General features: G+C 41.5%; 1 long non-coding RNA gene across 1 annotated transcript in view; it reads left to right on the forward strand.

Annotated features, from left to right (window-relative positions):
• The window catches only part of LOC107973649 (uncharacterized), a 48,348-nt gene that overhangs the window by 23,951 nt on the left and 1,737 nt on the right, over positions 1-22,660 (forward strand). The window contains exons 2-3 of the long non-coding RNA XR_008546713.1: positions 7,210-7,751; positions 19,542-20,371. This is a non-coding gene — a long non-coding RNA (uncharacterized LOC107973649). The remainder of the gene's footprint in view (positions 1-7,209; positions 7,752-19,541; positions 20,372-22,660) is intronic.

Consider the following 22,660-nt stretch of genomic DNA (forward strand, 5'->3'; position numbering starts at 1 on the left):
TGGTTTGCATTAGAACTGCCTTCTGGGACATTGACACTGATCTCACGTTTTCTCAGTGATTGATGACCCAGTGGATACGCAACTATTACATTGTGAGCTACCAATATTGTCCTTGATGTTAATTTCAGGAACAACGATCTCTAGGATTAGTGAATAGAGGTGATTAATCTATATTGAGAAAATTATTAAAATCTAAAAACTAGATTATTTATCCCAAATATAAGGATGGGTTAAATATTATAAAGCATATTTTCTATTCTCCACATATCTGAATTTTCTTAATTATAGCAATGGAATTTCTCAATTTTTTACACATTATGTTTTTAGAGTAAGTTTGAAACATATTAAATACAAACTTTTTTTTTTTTTTTTCCCCTGAGATGGAGCCTCACTCTGTCACCCAGGTTGGAGTGCAGTGGTGTGATCACAGCTCACTGCAGCTCCGCCTCCTGGGTTCATGCCATTCTCCTGCCTCGGCCTCCCAAAGTGCTGGGATTACAGGCTTAAGCCACCACGCCCGGCCTAAATACAAACATTTTTACTGTAGTTTTTGGAGTGAGGTGAAATCTAATATAAAAATTTATTAGTTCCAGCTCTAGACAACATTCTGTAATTTGTCATTTCAATAAAATCTTTTTAAAGTCTGACTTTGTTTTTGAACTTGCTTACCTATGTTCATGTACATGGAAGATCTCTCCCAGAAGTATACAGAATGTTCAGTTAGCCTCAGCAGGATGAGACATATCTGCTTTCTATTTCATCTTTGGATTCCACATTCTGACCTGTGAAATAATTACACCAGATTTAAAAAAATTCTAGTAGACTTAACTAAGAAATTCTTTTTAAAAATTATTTTTTATTATGATAAAAAGGATATAACATTAAATTTACCATCTTAACCATTTTTAAGCATGCAATTCAGTAGTGTTAAACATATTTACATTGTTGTGCAAATGATCTCCAGAACTATTTCATCTTGCAAAAGTGAAACTCTATGTTCGTTAAACAATAACTCCTCATTTATCCCTCCCCCAGCCCCCAGCAATGACCATGCTTCTTTCTTTTTCTACAAATTTGACTATTTTAAATAACTCATAGGAATGGAACTGTACAGTATTTATCTTTTTGTGTCTGACTTATTTCACTTAACATAATGCGCTCAAGGTTTATTTAGGTTGTGGCATATGTCAAAATTTCCTTCCTTTTGAAGGCTGAATAATATTCCATACACACACTCACACACACCACATTGTAGGATTCTGTTCATCTGTTAATGGACAGGCAAATTTAGGTTGTTTCTATCTTGGCTATTGGGAATGGTGTTGCTATGAAAATGACTGTACAAATAATGTCTCTGTGATCCTGCTTTCAATTCTTTTGGATATATACCCAGAAGTAGAATTGCTGGATTGTATGGTAATTTTCTTTTTACTTTTTGTTGAGCAACTGCCATACTGTTTTTTATAATGGTGAAACCAACCCAATTGTCCCATAGAACTAATATTTTTCATTTCTTTTGAATAAACATAGAAATTGACTCTCTCAGTTTTAAAACTTGAAAAAATTACATTTGTCTTACCTGAGTACCTTTCTTAAGAAACCAACCATCGGCAGGGTGCGGTGGCTCACGACTATAATCCCAGTACTTTGGGAGGCCGAGATGGGCAGATCATGAGGTCAGGAGATCAAGACCATTCTGGCTAACATGGTAAAACCCCGTGTCTACTAAAAATACAAAAAATTATCTGGGCATGGCGGCAGGCACCTGTAATCCCAGCTACTCAGGAGGCTGAGACAGGAGAATGGCGTGAACTCCGGAGGCGGAGCTTGCAGTGAGCCGAGATATTGCGCCACTGCACTCCAGCCTGGGTGACAGTGCCAGACTCTGTCTCAAAAAAAAAAAAAAGAAAGAAACCAACCATCAGGCCTCCCAGATAGTACCAATGAACTGAAATTTACCAGATCACTGCATCTGGATAATGAGACACCAGACTCCTCACCCATCATGATTGCCTAATTCATCACCTGCTTCCTGTTGACCAACTTCTCTTGCTTACCCCTCCCTAATTCCTGTTTTCCCACATGTGGTTACATTTCTTCCATGCTATATAAACCCCTAATTTCAGTTGGTTAGGGAGATGGATTTGAGGCTGATCTCCTTGGCAGCATCACCTGATTAATGCCTTTTTTCTTGGCAACACTTATTGTCTCAGTTATTGGCTTTCTGTGCAGTGAGCAGCAGGACCTAAACCCTGGTGTCTTGGTAACAGTGGCTGCACCATTTTATATTTTCACTAATAGAGCACAAAGATCACAATTTTTCTACATCCTCTCAAACACTTGTCATTTTCTGTGTTTTTTGATAGTAGCCATTCTAATGGGTATAAGGTATAATAAATCACTTTTAAACAGAAAAAACCCATCACTTTCTAGCCAAAGGAATTAAAACTATCTAAGGTACCTAATCCAAATAAGATTCATTTCACATTAAACTTGTGGTCTATCATTCTTACATTGTTCATGGATTTGTTCTTCTTTGGATTTCTGAAATAAGCTATATACTGATTTTATCACCTATCTCAGTATGACTGAGCAGGATTTCTTTATTTATTTACTTACTTACTTTTGAGACATGGTCATGCTCCGTTGCCCGGGCTGGAGTGCAGTAGTACAATCATAGCTCACTGCAACCTTGAGCTCCCCGGCTCAAGCAATTCTCCCACCTCAGCCTCCCAAGTAGCTAGGACTACACACATGCGCCACCATACTTGGCTAATTTTTAAAATTTTTAATAGAGACAAGATCTCACTATGTTGCCCAGGCTAGTCTCAAACTCCTGGTTTCAAGCAATCCTTCTGTCTTGGCCTCCCAAAGTGCTAGGATTATAGGTGTGAGCCACTGAGCGTGGCCGAATGAGCAGACTTTTTTTTGGTTTTTTTGGAGCAGAGTCTTGCTCTGTCACCTAGGCTGGAGTGCAGTGGTGTGATCTCAGCTCATCTCAACCTCTGCCTCCCAGGTTCAAGCAGTTCTGTCTCAGCCTCCCATGTAGCTGGGACTACAGGTATGCGCCACCATGCCTGGCTAATTTTTGTATTTTAGTAGAGATGGGGTTTCACCATGTTGGCCAGGCTGGTCTCGAACTCCTGGCCTCAGGTGATCCCCCCACCTCGGCCTCCAAAGTGCTGGGATTACAAGTGTGAGCCACCGTGCCCAGCTCCAAATGAGTAGAATTTAAAAGGTAAACTTTGCAATTCTCTTATTTATGGTAAAAAATTTGTCTGTTACGGAAACTATATTCTAAAAATGGGAAAAATTGGCAATGCAGACTTGGTCTGCCCCTGAGAGATGATGTAAATTAAAGTTGGTCATCACCGTGGACCTCAGTATTCTCAGTGGTCAAACAGGGGAGTTGGTCTAGATGAGAGGCAGCCAACCTAAATGCCTACGGAACCACAGCAGGCCCTGGAGACAAGTGAAGAGATCTGGTTGTAAAATCACAGTGCTGCAGTGTCCTCATCAAACTGAAGAGTAGGAGTAAGAGCTCCTTCAAATGGCTCATGCCTGTAATCCCAGCACTTTGGGAGGTCGAGAAGGGCAGATCACAAGCTCAAGAGATTGAGACCATTCTGGCCAACATGGTGAAACCCTGTCTCTACTAAAAATATAAAAATTAGCTGGGCTTGGTGGCGTGCACCTGTAGTCCCAGCTACTCGGAAGGCTGAGGCAGGAGAATCGCTTGAACCCGTGAAGCAGAGGTTGCAGTGAGCCCAGATCGCACCAGCCTGGTGACAGAGCTAGAATCCGTCTAAAAAAGACAAAAAAGGAGGAGGGTGGTAGCATTCACCTCCCACTTAACATGCTGTGAGGGAATATAGACTTTTTAAAAAAAAATTTATTATAATACTTTAAGTTTTAGCGTACATGTGCACAATGTGCAGGTTTGTTACATATGTATACATGTGCCATGTTGGTGTGCTGCACCCATTAACTCGTCATTTAGCATTAGGTATATCTCCTAATGTTATCCCTCCCTCTTTCCCCCACCCCACAACAGTCCCCGGTGTGTGATGTTCCCCTTCCTGTGTCCATGTGTTTTCATTGTTCAATCCCCACCTGTGAGTGAGAACGTGCGGTGTTTGGTTTTTTGTCCTTGCAATAGTTTGCTGAGAATGATGGTTTCCAGTTTCATCCATGTCCCTACAAAGGACATGAACTCATCATTTTGTATGGCTGCATAGTATTCCATGGTGTATATGTGCCACATTTTCTTAATCCAGTCTATCGTTGTTGAACATTTGGGTTGCTTCCAAGTCTTTGCTATTGTGAATAGTGCCGCAGTAAACATACTTGTGCATGTGTCTTTATAGCAGCATGATTTATAATCCTTTGGGTATATACCCAGTAATGGGATGGCTGGGTCAAATGGTATTTCTAGTTCTAGATCCCTGAGGAATCACCACACTGACTTCCACAATGGTTGAACTAGTTTCCAGTCCCACCAACAGTGTAAAAGTGTTCCTATTTCTCCGCATCCTCTCCAGCATCTGTTGTTTCCTGACTTTTTAATGATTGCCATTCTAACTGGTGTGGGATGGTATCTCATTGTGGTTTTGATTTGTATTTCTCTGATGGCCAGTGATGATGAGCATTTTTTCATGTGGAATATAGACTTTTGCCTATAATGTGTTGCACCAGATCTTCAAACTCATTTAAAAAGTTGAAAAATTTAAAATATGGCAAAAATGTTAATTAACATAAAAACACTCCTGTACAGGGCAAATAAAACACCTTTTGAGGTGAAATGTGGTCCATTGTCTGGTGGTTTGCAATACCTGGGCTAGATGATTTCTAAGGTCCTTTGAGTTCTAAAATTCTTTGATTTCTAGATTCTAAGAACAGATTAAAAATAACAGCAATAGTCAGGGGCTGTGATTCTATTTTTTATCTTGGATCATTCAAAACTATAGGCTGCTGTCTTGATTTCACTAGTATGGATCAAAATGACTCAATTGTTTGATATATAGACATTATCTCCTTAAGCACTATATTTATCTTCAGTGAATTGTACTAAGAAAGATTTATGTGACAATTCATATCACATTGGAAAATGATACATGGCTCTCTCTAGCAAAAACTGCCATCTTTTATTTGATTCCTGAGCTCTGTTTTGAATTTTGGCAAAATTGAAGAGACAAAAAAAATCAGTTCATGTCTCAATCAATTTCACAAACTGAATGACAGATGAGATTTCTCTTTTCACTCCAGATTCCCCTGTCCCTACAGAATTGTTGGAGAATATTTGTGGTTGTCAGAATGTTTTTATTTTAATGAGAATGGAGTCTTGATTGACATTTGCTCCCTGGCCAGCATCCTTCTTCTTTTGTTTCTTTCTTCTTTTATTAACAGATGCTGATTTTCCAATAGGGAATTATTCCTGCCACACCCATAGCCTACAACAGAGGTTCTCAAATGGGTGGTCCCTAGACCAGGAGCATCAGCATCACCTATGGGCTTGTCAGAAATGTCCACTCTTAGACTCTGTTCCCTAGTTCAGGTAATTCTGGTGCCACTGAGCCATCCTACAGCTCCAGGCCTGAATCCTTAGGCACTGAGATTGGTTTAAGGATGGGCATATAACCTAAGTCAGTGGGTGTCAAACTTGATAGGAAATCAGAATCACTTGGACCACTTGTTAAAACAAAAATCGTTGGTCCCTTACTTCAGAGTGTATAGTTCTGTAGGTCTGGGGTGAGACCTGATCACTTTTAACAAGTTCCCAGGCAATGCCGATGATCATCCTTAAGAACTACTGACCTGAGCTAATGAGATTAAACAATTTTGGTGGAATTTCACCTGCATCAATCAGCTGTTGCCTCACATAAGCTGTGTGAGAAACCGTTCCAAATCTCAGTTGAAAACTATTTATTTATTTTTTACACATGGTAAGATGGGCTGGGCTTGGCTCCAATTTTGCCCCATGTGTCCTTCATCCTCCCTGGGCCAGTAGCTACTCAACTCAAAGCATAGTCCTCTAATGATGAAAGCAAAGTGTAAAAGACCATGTCCCACTGTGCAAGCCTATTTCAGCCAAACTCATGTCACATCGACTAATATTCCGTTGGCCAAAGCAAATTGTGTGACCAATATTGACATCAAAGGCTCTCATGAAAGTTGAGGGGGAGATAATGGATACTTGCTGAATGATAATCTAGTATATCACATCTGGGAAAAAGTGCCTTCTTTCCACTGTTTATTTTTTTTTCTTTTGAGACAAAGTCTCACTCTTGTCCCCCAGGCTGGAATGCAGTGGTGTGATCTTGGCCCACTGCAACCTCTGCCTCATGGGTTCAAGGAATTCTCTTGCCTTAGCCTCCTGAGTAGCTGGGATTACAGGCATTTGCCACCATGCCCGGCTAATTTTTGTATTTTTAGTAGAGACGGGGTTTCACCATGTTGGCCAGGCTGGTCTCGAACTCCTGACCTCAGGTGATCCGCCCGCCTCAGCCTCCAAAAGTGCTGGGATTACAGGCGTGAGCCACCACACCTGGCCTTTCCACTGTTTTTTTAAGCTGGTAAACTATAGTCTTGGACTGGTTAGTGGTTGACTTTGCAGCCATATAGAAAGAGCCTGCCTCAGAATAAAACCAATAAAAAGAAAATCACAGCTGAGAGCGGAAGAGAGACAGATTCCTGAAGATCCAGCCATGTTGGAAAGTGGGTCTATTATTGCACTTTTTTGTTAGGTAAACCAATACTTTGTTTTTCCTAAGCTAGTTCTTGCAACCCAAGGTCCATAGCCATGACCCAGTATTTAATATTTTTCAGTATATAGATCATCATCAGCCCTTGAGACAATGAATATTTTAAAAAATATGGTGTTTAAGTTGCTGTATTGAAATTTTATTTGCCAGTTTTTGTAGTACTGTGGTATTATAGAAGTTTGATTCAAAGTTAAATTTACTGTCATAGGATTTGTCTTTAATCAGACTTTTAATACCTTAGAACATTTCACCTGGTCATATCCCGAAGTATTAGATGAAAATTAAGTATCTTTCGTCTATCTGTAGTTTCCAGAAAGGAACTCCATATCCTCAGGGGAGTCCAGGAAGATTGCATTTATTAACAATTGTGTAAAGATACTAGTAACAACATTAGAAGCAACACAGGCTTAAGCGAGATGAGTTCTTAAGTTTCCTTTTTTCTCTCCAGAAATAGGCAGTGTAAGACTGGCATAGCACTCCACTGTTATCTTGGACCTGGTATCCTGTCTGTTCTGCCACTTGCAATGTGTGACTGACAATCTTTCCTCTGGTCCAACATGGCTAGCAGGGCTCAGGCTCACGCGCCTGGCAGGAGGAATGAAGTGAGGAAGAACAAAAAGGGCCTGGGCCAGCTGTCTGGCGCTCTGTCAAGGAGCATTTCTAGAAGTGTCACCTGACATTTCCACTTATATGTCATTGATCAGACTTTAATCACATAGACACAGCAAGGTTGGATGAGAAATACAGTCTTTTGTCTCAGCAGTTTCATCCCTTGAATAAAATCATGGTTGCGTTACTGGAAAAGAAGAGCAAAACAGATATTGGGAAGGCAGCTAGCCATCTCTGGCATAAATGCCAATTTCAGAAGTAAGTAAGAATGAAGTACGTCTGATGGAAATAAACATAAAATCAAAGATCAACAGGAGACAAACTAAAATGGCTACCAAAATGAATGTGAACACATCCCAGAAGAGAATTGGAAAACAAAATGTAAGTAGCTATGTACTGAGAATGAAAATCAAAATGGTCAATAGATTTCTAAGAAAAAGGAAGTCGGAGAAAAATATTTTTTCTCAAGGTTTACTGTATGCGGTTCTTGGAATAGAGGAAAATGTGAGCAATTCCGTTTATAGAAAGGCATACCATTGAAAGGGAACACAAATTTTCTTTTCAAATAAAATAAGTCAAAATGTTTTTCAATAGGCTTTAGCAGACTTGGCTTGAATGAAGTATCTTTTAAAATATCTATGTCCAGTATAGTAACTTTAAGTTCATTATTAGCCCTCCAGTGACAAATTTACCTTCCAGAGTAGACTTCAAGTTTACTCAGAAGAGATTTTTCATTGTAAAAAACTCTGGGTTTTGGCATTTAGGGTGAAAAACATCATTATGTGAATTTGCTTAGAGTGAAACGGGTAGGCAACAGCGTCTCCTTAACCTCATGTGGAATCAGGGATGTCCTTTGCAGGATGGGGAATGCCCTCAGGAAGGGTACCTGATGACATAGTGGGTGATGGTGAAATGGTCACTGCAGGTGGGTTGCTGTTGACCTGTTGAGGAATCTGGTTTAGGGTCAACCAAGTGCAGGCATCTGGTAAGTTGCAGAACAGCAGTGGGCAGGCAGAGAGAACTGAGAATAATCTTGTTCTGTCACTTATTATACTGTGATATTGAACCAATTTCTTCACTTCCCTGGACCTCCATTTCCTGAGCCATGAAATGAGGCTAAGGATACCTATTCACAGTGGAGTTGAGAGGATTAATGAGACCATTTAGGTAAAATTGCTTGGCATGGTGTAAATGGTGGGCACTCAAGGAATCCATCCCCTACTTCTACCCTGTACTCTGCCCTTCTCTTTTTTACCTTTCCTCTCTCTCTCCATTCTTCTTTCCCCCAATCCCTCAAAATTTCCTAAAGTACCACCAGAGGGCACAACCTAGACCAACCTTCTGTCAAAGTGTAATAGATTCCATGCAGCTTATGGAGTCCTCAGAGATGATTCCCAAGTTATACTGGAATGTCTGGAGTGTGGTAAAAAGCCTTTTGGCTGGAAGTTCTGCCATTCTTCTGCAAGTACGTGCAACACTATATGGCATCAAGTTATTTACTCCAATTTGTTTAATCTAAAATCCAACAAGTACAATGTAACTAGGTTGGAGCAGTCTGTCATTTTTGTATTCATTTCTTCTATTTTACACTCATTGTGATGGCATAAAGTCTTGCTCTCTAGTCAAAATTGTCATACTATCCCTGCATGTGGATGTGCATGGGTTGGTCTTTGGAATAAACTAGTAAATGAATAGTTTTTTTGTTTGTTTGTTTTTGTTTTTGTTTTTTTTGAGACAGAGTCTCACTCTGTTGCCCAGGCTGGAGTGCAATGCAATGGCGTGATCTGGGCTCACTGCAACCTCCGCCTTCCGGGTCAAACCATTCTCCTGCCTCAGCCTCCCAAGTAACTGGGACTACAGGCATGAGCCACCATGCCTGGCTAATTTTTGTATTTTAGTAGAGACAGGGTTTCATCATATTGGCCAGGCTGGTCTCAAACTCCTGACTTCAAGTGATCTGCCCACCTTGGCCTCCCAAACTACTGGGATTACAGGCATGAGCCACCGCGCCTGGACTAAATGAATAGTTTACTTTAGGTTTCCTTTCTGCTTGCTCCCCCATGTCCTAATCGTCTCCATTTGAATTTTGTCTTATATTTCTTTCAGAGTAATACATGTATACATATATGTATTTCTACTTAGTTATTTCACAGCATTGCTCTGAAAAGCTATAAATTCCATCTTTGAGCTGTTTTGGGGGTGTTAATTACAGCAAATGATTGCTGAGAACATTAATCCATTCAATCGGTCTCCAATATCAACATTATTTCATTTATTTATTTTTAAATTTACTCTCCAGCTCAAAGGATTCAATCTCAACTTTTAATGCAAGTGGCAGGTCAGGATTATACATTTTCTTGTTTTTACATATCTTCTAGGAATTTTAAAATACCACAAAACCTTACATCTTCCGAATTTTTTTGTCACTAAGAAAGATCAAGTTGACCTCCTAGCAGAGAAGTCAAATCTTAAATTATTTTTGACGTCATTGACTAAAAAAAGGAAACGTCTTTACACAAATGACTGTCTTATCCAGCTGGACCTGAGAAAGCATGCCTGTGGAGACTAAAGCAACTCCATCTTGGATGCTAGTCACCATGTTGACTTCTGATTAACCCCAGTTCTGGGAATGCCTCTAAGATTTCTATTTTATCTACTGTTCCTTGTATAAGAGCATATGCTTAGAGTAAATCTGTCCTTAGGTCAAAACAACTTTGACCATAAATACTGCCCTTAGTGAGAGTCACATGACATTCATGCCTTTCTTTGATTTCAATTGTCCTATACATTCCTACCCTATCATATAGAAGCCCTGGGTCTGGGGGATAATGGTGCCAGGATCCACCATCTTGCCTCATCACCACCGGAAACTATGGCTTTTATTCGTAAGTCACTATTAAATGTTTCTTTCTGAGAAACTGGATTTGTCAGCCTCTTTCTTTGGCCTCTTAACTTCCTTGGCCTTTGTGGCTGGGTTTACATAGGTCTGCCTACCACAGAGCAATGTCTTTTTTGTGTTCATTTTCTTTGTCAGAAATTCTACTTTAATCTTTTATGGACAATCTCAGAGGGCTTATCCAAGGCAAAAAATAGTAGCTAGCATCTTTCCTTAGGGACGTTTACAGATAATGAGTAATGTTTCTGTGCTTTGAACACTTCCCAAGTGCCCACAATGCAGTGTGCACTCTGCTAGTCTCTGAGTAGATGTGTTTCCGCCCTGAGAAATCTGGCAGATAAGAAAACTACCCCAGGTTTACCAGCTGGCACTAGGTTGTTCATTGGAGGCTACGTAAGGAGACAACATGAGTTACCCATTTCCTAGTTTATGCATTCATTATTATTCATTTATTTGTATCATTATTATTATTATTGTTTTTGAGACAGAGTCTTGCTCTGTTGCCCAGGCTGGAGTGCAGTGGCCTGATCTTGGCTCACTGCAACCTCCGCCTCCCAGGTTCAAGCAATTATCCTGCCTCAGCCTCCCGAGTAGCTGGGACTACAGGTGTGTGCCACAGTGCCCGGTTAATTTTTTGTATTTTTAGTAGAGATGGGGTTTCACTATGTTAGCCAGGATGGTCTTGATCTGACCTCGTGATCTGCCCACTTCGGCCTCCCAAAGTGCTGGGATTACAGGCGTGAGCCACCGCGCCCGGCCCGTATAGTTCTTTTAATAAACATAATTAGAAAAACAATTAAAAGTCATAACCCTGAGCTTCTCACCTGGGCTCTGTTTGGTACCATCTTCATAATTATATCTCAATTATGAGTGATCTCACAAATATTGAATGCTTACTGTTGTATGGCTTTATGCTAAGGACTTTACGTTTTTTATTTCATTTAATCCTCTTAATAACCTGGTGAAACTGTTGCCAAATACCAGGGGTTCAACCAAGGTCCTGTTGCTCACTATACAGAAAGCCAGTCCTTGAGCCAATGAGTATTGCCAGGGAAGAAAGGCTTCTTAATGCAGTTGACATCAGCTGGGAGATGGGGGGTAGGTTTCAAATTGGGCTCCCCAACCGACTTAAATTAGGTGTTTATATAGTGGGGAAGGAATGTAACTATGTGTGGGAAAACAGGAATTAGGGAGGGGTAAGGAAGAGGATTGGTCAGTAGGAAGCAGGTGGTCAGTTAGGGAATTATGATGGATGAGGGGTCTCATTGTCTGCATGTTTCAGTTCTGGTAAGTTTCAGTTCCTTGATACTATCTGGGAGGCCTGTGAATCTGTTTTCTGAGAAGGGAACTCAGAGAAGACAGATGTAACTTTCAGCTTTAAGACCAAGAGGGTCAATTTTTATATTTACTGAAAAAACCCATTAGTTCTATGGAAAAATTGGGCCAATTTCAAAATTTGTGTATTTATTATTACCATTTTACAGATAATGAAACTGAAGCTCACTGAGGAGACTCACTTAGGGCCACACAGGCAATTAGCAACGGAGCTGGAGTCCTCCATCTGTGCAACCCTGCTCCACAGCCAGAGTGGTGCTCCACAGCCAGAGTGGTGCTCCACACTGCTATGTCATTCTAATTTAGAACGTTCCACCTTCAACAGTATGAGTAGGGAAACCAAAAAGAGTCACTAGTCGGTATGAAATTGCTCAAGGAACTCTAACCTTGATGATTTCTTTTTGATTCATTTATTCATTCATTCACCTATGTGTTTGGAAAGTGTTAATTGAAATCTTCTCTGTGCTAGGCACTTTGCTAGGCCTCTGACAGACACAAACAAGACACAATCTTTGCCTCTCACGAGTTACTTGCTTGGATTCAATTATTTCTTTTCTGTCTCCTTCATAGATTACTCTTTTCATTACCCTTGTGCCATGTAACATCTTAGCTGTGTGAGACCAGGAGAAGGTGTTGGTCGCCTACCCTTGGCAGTAGGAAGTCTTTCAGATCTGATATTAATTGTGTATTCAAATGTCAAGGTATCCTAGTACAGAAAATATCAGTGGGTTATTCTGATAAGGAAAATACTATTTGCTAATTTTAGAAAAGAGAATATGCTAAAAGTTACACCTCAGAGGGAATATCATTTGATATGGTGAACAGGAAACCCAAGAAGTTGTGAATTCCATTCAAAAGATGAAACTGCTTAGAAGATAATGTAAGGTTCTCACCCAACATGAGCACTGCACTCAAGGCCATTTCTAGGATGAAAGGGTGGGATGATTATCTATGATTCCAGCCATGAATTATTTCTGTGGCCTCCAGAAGATGCAACTGAATTGTAGCTATGTGTCCAGAATCGGTTCCTTCTGGTGGGTTCTTGGTCTCGCTGACTTCAAGAATGAAGCTGTGGACCCTCGCAGTGAGTGTTGCAGTTCTTAAAGATGGTGTGTCTGGAGTTTGTTCCTTCAGATATTCAGATGTGTCCGGAGTTTCTTTCTTCTGGTGGGTTTGTGGTCTTGCTGACTTCAGGAGTGAAGCAGCAGACTTTTGCAGTGAGTGTTATAGCTCTTAAAGATGACGCATCCAGAGTTGTTGGTTCCTCCTGGTGGGTTCGTGGTCTCGCTGACTTCAGGAGTGAAGCTACAGACCATCGTGGTGAGTGTTACGGTTCATAAAGGTAGTGTGGACCCAAAGAGTGAGCTGCAGCAAGATTTATTGTGAAGAGTGAAAGAACAAAGCTTCCACAGCGTGGAAGGGGACCCAAGCGGGTTGCTGCTGCTGGCTGGGGTGGCCGGCTTTTATTCCCTTATTTGGCCCTGCCATGTCCTGCTGATTGGTCCATTTTACAGAGTGCTGATTGGTCCATTTTTACAGAGTGCTCACTGGTGCATTTACAAACCTTTAGCTAGACACAGAGCACTGATTGGTGTTTACAATCCTTTAGCTAGACAGAAAAGTTCTCCAAGTCCCCACTCGACCCAGGAAGTCCATCTGGCTTCACCTCTCAGCTACACAGTCCTCCATGGGCCCTGCATTTTTACCAAAGTCGTTATCAGTTTATGTTGAATAGAGTAGGAAAGCTGCACTTGAGGAGAGTGGAAAAATCAGTGGTAACTCAAAGCCATGTTGAAAACTATTATTCAAATTTAAGGCATCCTGTTGTTATTTTTTTGACAATTTGATTTGAAAATATAACTTTTAATGCTGTACATATGAATAAGGCCAAATAAGGTATAAAATAATGTTGCCATGTTATCCATCAGAAACAAACAGATGTCTCAACATGTGGGAGCTTCTGTAAATGGGAAACTTCAGATCCTCCAGGGCCAGTGACTTGCCCTGGAGTCAGGGAATTGTTGGCTGACTTTGCTGGGCTAGAATTCATTTGTGTTTCATGCATTTTTTAAGACAACCCTTTCGTTCTTGCCAAATGTATGATGTTAGGAAATCCCCATTACTGGGGTGTGGTACCTACCCATCCCCTCTTGGGATTCTGACTCATTCCAAGCAGGAGCAATAGTGAGATAGGAAAGGAAAATGGGCAAAAGAATTAGACTCTGTTAGCACAGTTATATGCCCAAGTTATGCTATAAAAGCCAGTGAACACTGGTTTGGAAAGAGCTGTTATTTTTTCATTCTCAACTTTTCCCAGTAGTCTCTATAAATAACATAACATGTGAACCTAGGTCCCTTGAGGAAAAGAGTAATGATTGTCTTGCATCATTATCTGCAACTCTTGGGCTTAAAGTCCTAAGGAAAACAGTTTCTTTCTGGTAAGGACTTCTATTTTCAGCTCTTCTAAATGTTAACAGCAAAGTAAGGGGTCATATACTCCATAAATTCTTTAACTCAGGAAGAGTCAGTTCAATAAACCTAAGGGAGTTGATGTCTTTTTGCTCAACTATTCAGAAGAAGAAAGACACGCAAATTTGAAACCACTCAGTAGAACGTGATGGGCCTATTTGACTGCAGGATTTTAAAGGAGTGTTTTTGAAGGGAGGCAGTGAAAGCCCTATTCCCTGGGCTTGGGGGTTGCTCCTTGGAAATGTTTGCATAGAACCACCCAGAGCCTTTTGGGCTAAATTTTCAGTTCAGATTACTCTTGTTAAATAGTAAAAATTTATCATTTTTTGGATTTAAATTATTATACAACTTTGTTATTCTTATTTCTTTAAAAAATCACTCTTCTAAAGGGAAAAGTCACATTGCAGAAGACAGGTTCCTTAAAATCCAAGGGAACTCACTAATCTCCATGCAAGTGTTATTAAACAAACTTACTTTCTCAGTCCATGGGCCACACTGTTCAATAAAAAATCCTACAAGTACCACTGTCTTATTTATAACAACAACAACAACAGCAACACCACCACCACCACCACCACCAACACCAACACCTTACCCACCATAGGTTTAGTAGTTACAGTTGCACTACTTTTGATGACATTCAAGAAAAGTTGGCAGGGCACAGTGGCTCACGCCTTATAATCCCAGCACTTTGGGAGGCCAAGGTGGGCAGATCACAAGGTCAGGAGATTGAGACCATCCTGGCTAACACTGTAAAACCCTGTCTCTACTAAAAATACAAAAAATTAGCTGGGCGTGGTGGCATGCATCTGTAGTCCCAGCTACTTGGGAGGCTGAGGCAGGAGAATCACTTGAAACCGGGAGGTGGAGGTTGCAGTGAACCCAGATTGTGCCACTGTACTCCAGCCTGGGTGACAGAGAGAGACTCCGTCTCAAAAACAAAAACAAAACAAAGAAACCAAACAAAACAAAACAAAAAGAAAAGTCATCAACCTAAAAAATACCCTTTATGAATTAGAAATATATCCAAGAAGGCCAGGCGTGGTGGCTCACGCCTGTAATCCCAGCACTTTGGGAGGCCAAGGTGGGCAGATCACGAGGTCAGGAGATCGTAGCCATCCTGGCTAACATGGTGAAACCCCGTCTCTACTAAAAATGCAAAAAGAAATTGGGCGTGGTGGTGGGCATCTGTAGTCCCAGCTACTCTGGAGGCTGAGGCAGAAGAACGGTGTGAACCCAGGAGGCGGAGCTTGCAGTGAGTTGAGATTGCGCCACTGCACTCCAGCCGGGCGACAGAGCAAGACTCCATCTCAAAAAAAAAATACACATATATATATATATATATGTATATATATATCCAAGAAACAATGTTGTTATAGTTAGTATATTAATATTGGCCAGGCGTGGTGGCTCACGCCTGTAATTCCAGTACTTTGGGAGGCCAAGGTAGGTGGATCACCTGAGGTCAGGAGTTCGAGACCAGTCTGGCCAAGATGGTGAAACCCCATCTCTACTAAAAATACAAAAATTAGCTGGGCATGGTGGCATGCACCTGTAGTCCCAGCTACTCAGGAGGCTGAGGCAGGAGAATTGCTTGAACCCGGGAAGTGGAGGTTGCAGTGAGCCAAGATTGTGCCATTGCACTCCAGCCTGGAGTGAGACTCTGTCTCAAAAAAAAAAAAAAAAAAAAAAAGAAAACTGCAAACAGATTCCTCTGGAGAATCCTTCATGTTATTGTCATTTAAAGCTATTCTTTGTAAACCTTGCTTAATTATTCAGACTCAATCACCATTACCTTCTCCAAAAGACTTGGAGAAGCTAACAGTGTAAATTATTTGGTGAAATAATGGTGATTGAGCCATATGGGAAAGTTTTGATCTCTCTCTCACTACTTATTGCTCTAAGATCAACCCTGTGTGCTCATTGTAGTGTCTCTCTTGAGTCTTGTGACTTATGATCTCTTCATCAAGTTAGTCTTCTCATATATCCCATCCCCCACCACATGCTGCCTATTACAATAATAACAAGGGGTAAGGGGAAGACAAGGGAGTTTAGAACTTTTATGAGATTTTTTTTTTTTTTTTGGCTGACATTCCTCATCCCCACAATTTACCTGGAACATTATAATCACCCATATTCTGAGCCCAAACATGTTTATCTGCCCCATATTCATAGCGGATCCTCTTGTTTGCCCACAGGTTAATCAACTCTTCTTAAATTTTTAAAATTGATACATAATATTTATATATATTTATGGGGTGCAAGTGATATTTTGTTACATGCTGATATGGTTTGGTTATGTCCCCACCAAATCTCATCTTGAATTTTAACTTCCACAAATCCCACATGTCCTGGGAGGAACCCAGTGAGAGGTGTTTGAATTATGGGGGTGAGTCTTTCCTGTGCTGTTTGTTCTTGTGGTAGTGAATGAGTCTCACGAGTTCTGATGGTTTTAAAAATGGGAGTTTCCCTACACATGCTCTCTCTTCTCTTGTCTGCCGCCATGTGAGATGTGCCTTTCACCTTCTGCCATGATTGTGAGGCCTCCCCAGCCACGTCAAACTGTGAGTCCAATAAACCTCTTTCTTTTGTAAATTTCCCAGTCTCAGGTATGTCTTTATTAGCAGCATGAAAATGGACTAATACAGTAAATTGGTACCAGTAGAGTGGGGCACTGCTGAAAAGATACCTGAACATGTGGAAGCAACTTTGGAACTGGGTGACAGGCAGAGGTTGGAATAGTTTGGAGGACTCAGAAGAAGACAGGAAAATGTGCGAAAGTTTGGAACTTCCTAGAGACTTGTTGAATGGCTTTGACAAAAATGCTGATAGTGATGTGAACAATAAGGTCCAGGCTGAGGTAGTCTCAGATGGAGATGAAAAACTTGTTGGGAACTGGAGCAAAGGTGACTCTTGTTATGTTTTAGCAAAGAGACTGGTGGCATTTTGCTCTTACCCTAAAGATTTGTGGAACTTTGAACTTGAGAGAGATGTTTTAGGATATCTGGCAGAAGAATTTTCTAAGCTGCAAAGCATTCAAGAGGTGACTTGGGTGTTGTTAAAGGCATTCGGTTTTAAAAGGGAAACAGAGCATAAAAGTTTGGAAAATTTGCAGCTTGACAATGTAATAGAAAAGAAAATCCCATTTTCTGAGGAGAAATTTGAGCCAGTTGCAGAAATTTGCATAAGTAATGAGGAGCCGAACATTGTCACCAAGACCATGGGGAAAATGTCTCCAGGACATGTCAGAGGTCTTCATGGTAGCCCCTCCTATCACAGGCCTGGAGGCCTAGGAGGAAAAAATGGTTTTGTGGGCCAGGCCCAGAGTCCATGTGTTGCGTGCAGTCTAGACTTGGTGCTGTGCATCCCAGCTGCTCCAGGCATGACTAAAAGGGGTCAAGTTACAGCTCAGGCCATGGCTTCAGAGGGTGCAAGCCTCAAGCCTTGACACCTTCCATGTGGTCTTGAGCCTGCCAGTGAACCAAAGTCAAGAACTGAGGTTTGGGAACTTCTGCCTAGATTTCAGAGGATGTGTGGAAATGCCTGGATGTCTAGGCAGAAGTTTGGCCCTGATGGTGGCAACTGGGAGCAGTAGTGACTGTGGGCAGGAAAGCCTGACCTCAAGGTGCATGGAAATGCATGGTAGTTCCTCTGCTGGGTGGGGAATTGCAGGGGTGGTGCTTGCTCCCAGTGGCTCTTGCCAGTTTGCAGTCAGTTGTAGCAGCAGTAGCAGGTGGGAGATGTCAATGGGGCCAAAGGGGTCTAGAGATATAGGGTCTGTTGGGACCCAAAGCAGAATGCCTTCTGGTGAGGGCTGGGTTTCCAGAATGGTGATGTGCTGTAGCTGCTTAGAACTAGGGGTGTGTGGGACCCAGTGTGAGCTCCATCTCTGGATCAGTGCTATCAAGCAATATCCAGGTATCTGCTATGTTAGCCTGAGGGCCCATGAGTGTCAAGCGGCTCTCCTGTGGCTAGGATTGCAGAAGTCTGTGGTGGGAATGTGGACCACTGGGGGTCTCTCACTTACTGTTTGCCCACATTAGGGAGCTTCTCCAGGCTTCTTTGCCTTCCATGTTCGCTGTCACTTCTCTGCTGACTTCTGCTGTTCTGTCTTAAATTATGTATTCAAAGTGTGATTATCTACTCACTATTTTGATTCTTCTTTGTGGAGGAGGTGAATACCAGATGCTTCTAGTTATCTTGAAGCCCCTTCCAGATTGGCCTTTTAAAACCTGATTTTTATCATGCTCCATCTCAGGCAGATGACCTCCTGGTCAGGATGGGGCTGTGTTCTTTAAGTAGTCCCTGGATCTTCTAGTGAAGCCTCAGGACATGGGTCAGTGGATGTGCAGAGGACTGGTTCTCAGATGCCAGCTCTTGTCATTCCTTACACTTCTCTCCATCTGCTTAAAAAGTCGTGATCCTACATAAAATTTCTTACATTTTAAAACTTCTTTTATTAGTATTACTCACATGCAGCTCTCTCAGTAGCTCTCAGACCTTGAATATTGTCTGAGCATCAGGTCTCATTGATGTCAGTTGCTTTGTAATGATGTAAGAAGATAGAATGAGTAGCTTGGATGGCTGATTGGAACTTGTCAATTCAGGACTATCATATGACATATGTATATACCACTCTACAAAGTACCCACATGTCCTCCTGCCTTTTTTTCTAACAACTCATTCAGTAGCTATTATACTCCCCTCTTAGAGATGAGGTTTAAAGAGTTTAAGTGATTGACCCAAGGACATACTGATTTGAGCCCTCAGACCATTATCAGGTATGGTTCTTCGTAACTTAATATGCCACCTAGATTTAAGTGAATATGTTTAGGGCTGGCTTTAGGCCTAGATACAGGAGATGATTGCTCATGCAGTGAGATGGTGAAGAGGGGGTGTGGGTGGAGAAGAAGTTCTGTGGTAGAATATCTGAAAACTTAATATCCCCCAAATCAGAAATTCATTCTCTTTGGTTAAAGATTGTACTTTGAAGGTATTAATTTCTCACAGGAAACCATAGCTCTTTTCCCTGTAATCGGCCATTTGCATTCTAGTTTGAGCCGAATTAGTGTTAGTCTTGAGTGGGGTTCACAGGAGTGGCAAAGACACAGAAAATGGGCTGCCATTCCTAAAGCCAGTGCCCAGTACCTCATGAGATGCTCAAACCTCCCAGGGGTGGAGGTGGCCTCACATATTCCTTCTCAACCCAGTATTTGAGGAAACAATTTCCTTTTGATTGGAGTTGACATTTGAATTGGAGTTCCTTTGGAAACAAAAAAGGCATGGAGTGAGAAGGGGAGGGGGTTCTGTTTAACCAAGGTGGGCCTGGGCGTAGGCTGAGAAAGGACTGTGACAAGGTAAGAGTAGGTAGCAGGTGACAGGAGAGGACAAGAATCTAATGGAGCTTGGAGCAAAGAGGACTTGGGAAACTTCCAAATAAAAAGATCATGTTGTTAACAATTTTGCCTAAGTTTGCTCCTGCAGGTAAACATATCCAGTATCAAATACTTCAGTGGCAAAACCCTGCTCAGGCTGAGAACTGAAAAGAAGCCAAAATCCAGTAAACTCTGATACTGTCAAAATACTCCCTTATAAAAGAGATTCAAGGACACTCATTCCTACAATGAAGTCTGGGCCCCCAGTCCATCTTCCTCCACTCCCCATTCCCTGCCCTAGCATTTTCTCTGGAATGACTCCATCCAACAGAACTTTGAGAATTTGACTCCAAAACTCTGAAGGGCAGGTCAATAGGTCGAACCGCCAAGATTACAAAGATGAAGACAAAATCTGCCTTCAGGGACGCCATGACAGGATTGGAAGAAAACACAGATAATGACATGATAACTGATGGCATAACTGAGGAGAAGAGGGAGATGGGTGATGCAGGCAACACTTGCCAGTCATGGGCAGAGGATGGAAAATCCAGACATGCTAGAAACACAAGCAAAGCCTCAGGAAAACCTACTGACTTAGCCCACTCCTCAAAAGACAGACTCTGAGGTGGAGATTTATATGCAAGACGTTTACAAAGCAATTCCCAATGCTTCTTGGGAATTTGCTTAGAGGGAGGAGTTGAACTGTGAAGCAGTTGCAAGAGGCCTTTTAGTAGGAGCTGGGGAACCAGGATGGCCTTTAGAGTCGGGGCAATGAGCGCCTTTGTGCTTCTCATCCTCAACCAGTCATTGAAGTGAGCTTCTGCTGGGCTGGCGATGTGACCTGGAGCAAGAGGGACTCAGTTAAGAGCCACTGGGAGTCCAAGTAGCTGGGGAAATGGGGACCTCAGTCCTGAGGGAGGATCTAGGTATGATTTCACTGCATCCACTGTACATATGAATTAAGCTGGGTCCTGATGTGTGTGGGTTAGATTTGAGTGGTTGGAGAAAAGGGAGAAAGGGACAGGAACTTTTTTTTTTTTTTTTGGAGACAGAGTCCCGCTCTGTTGCCCAGGCTGGAGTGCAGTGGCGTGATCTTGGCTCACTGCAAGCTCCGCCTCCCGGCTTCACACCATTCTCCTGCTTCAGCCTCCCGAGTAGCTGGGACTACAAGCGCCCGCCACCACGCCCGGCTAATTTTTTGTAATTTTAGTAGAGACGGGGTTTCACCTTGTTAGCCAGGATGGTCTCGATCTCCTGACCTCGTGATCTGCCTGCCTCCGCCTCCCAAAGTGCTGGGATTACAGGCGTGAGCCACTGCGCCCGGACTGTTTTTTTTTTGTTTTTTTGTTTTTGTTTTTTTTTTTTAAAGTGAGCAGAACATTGCGGCTCTAGTGAAGGTTACGCATAGGCAAGCAGACGGGATATGAAATTAGGAGGAAGGCAAGGGGCTCCCTGCAGAGAATCTTGAAGGCCAGTCATGCCTGCACTTTGTCATTTTCTCAACAAAATATATTAACATATAACATTTAATATATGGTATATAGTTTTTCACTGCTATAAGTGTAGGGGTGGAGGATATGGGGGCCACTTGTAATATGAGCAAATAATAACTTTGATTTAGTATCATTTTGTCACATTTGTTCTCAAATATTTCTTATTTCTTAACTGCTCATGGGAGTACTGAAATCCTATAATATATGTATTTTTGGCTTTCTGGGGTTTGACTAATATAAGATGATAAATCATCCACCTGCAAACATGGTGGACCTCTTCTGCAGAGAGACCAACATTCAGGGTTCTAAAAGCCAAGCCTTCTCAGCAATGTTCTCTCCATCTCCCTGTGACTACATCCCACAGAAAGCTGTCATTAGGAAGGAAACATGGTGTTTGGACCATTTGTACTGGTTTCTAAGTGAGTGTTAACACAGGAATACAGATGTACTATGTGAGGTTTGGATAATGGACACTCATTTATAAGGTAATTGTCACCAAAAATAGGGGATTATGTTAATTTTTTATAGTCTGGGCATTTTGCACTTTGAAATGAGAATGAAAAAAGAAGTAGCTACTGAGTGGGATGATGAATGAATGAGGGGACAGAGCCAGGGCTGACATCCCAAGTATTAGATCCACGTATTCTGTGTTGGATCTTTTCCAGGGTAAATTATAGAGGAAAATGCCATTTGTTTTATTTTCATCCTTCCATCTGTAGAACCGGAAGAGTTACTACCATTTTTTATTGAGCTTGTTTTGAGGAGTATTTAACTTTATACAAAGATGAAAAAGAATGTAAAATAAGAATTTGGTTTCTTGGCAATTTGAAATGAGGTCACTGTTTTACAAGGCCTTATCATCCGTACAGTCATTTTTTTAAGGGTAGCTAATTAGCGGAGGACCCAGTGGAGTTTTTATACCCAGTATGTCTAAGAATCATGTGGGCTTGGGTACTGGACTCCACTCCAGGGGGTTCTATTTCAGAAGTTCTTATGGCACAGAGAAGTATGCACTTGAACAGGTGTTTTGTCTGATTCTGAAGCAAGTAGTCTTCTGTCCATGAGTGATTACTACAGTGAGATAGATAATAAAAGTTTGTTTGAACTGGGGTCTACACATGCCTATGGGATCTAGGCAGGAAATATAAATAGGGGCTGCCTGGTAGAAGCTGATTAGGGCTTGGTGCCTATTGCTGCAAGCTGGAAAACACATGTAAATGGGGCAACAGTGTCTCAATTTTCACTTATTGTTGTGATGGGGGAGTGCGATTCCAATACTGCTAAATGGCCTGAGCATTCAACAGATACCAGAAAGCTGGAAATCTATACAAAGTCTCCTAATATTTAACTGTTGACACCTAATTGAAATAAAATAAAGACTACGTGTTTGGCAGATAAAATACGTATGCTGGATTCCATCTCTGAGCAGCCAGTCTGATGTGTCTGGTCTAGAGAAAGGAAGAAATAAAAGGTGTTGGGATTGTGCAGGGTGAGTTTCAATGCTGTTAAGGCAGAGTGGTCTTAGGTGATTCTTTTTAGAGAAGTTGTATTTAAACTTCTTGTTCTATGAACAGTGTCAGGGGCAAAACGGTGACATTATCAAAGATATTGTGGTTTGTGATGCAAAAATAGAATATTTGGCACCTAACACAAGCACAAAGATCTATTATTTTCAATTACTTCCTTAGATTTTTTTTGGAAGATTTATTTTCAGATTTGGAG

The sequence above is a fragment of the Pan troglodytes genome, chromosome 13, assembly GCF_028858775.2.
Source record: "Pan troglodytes isolate AG18354 chromosome 13, NHGRI_mPanTro3-v2.0_pri, whole genome shotgun sequence".
Classification (NCBI taxonomy): domain Eukaryota; kingdom Metazoa; phylum Chordata; class Mammalia; order Primates; family Hominidae; genus Pan; species Pan troglodytes.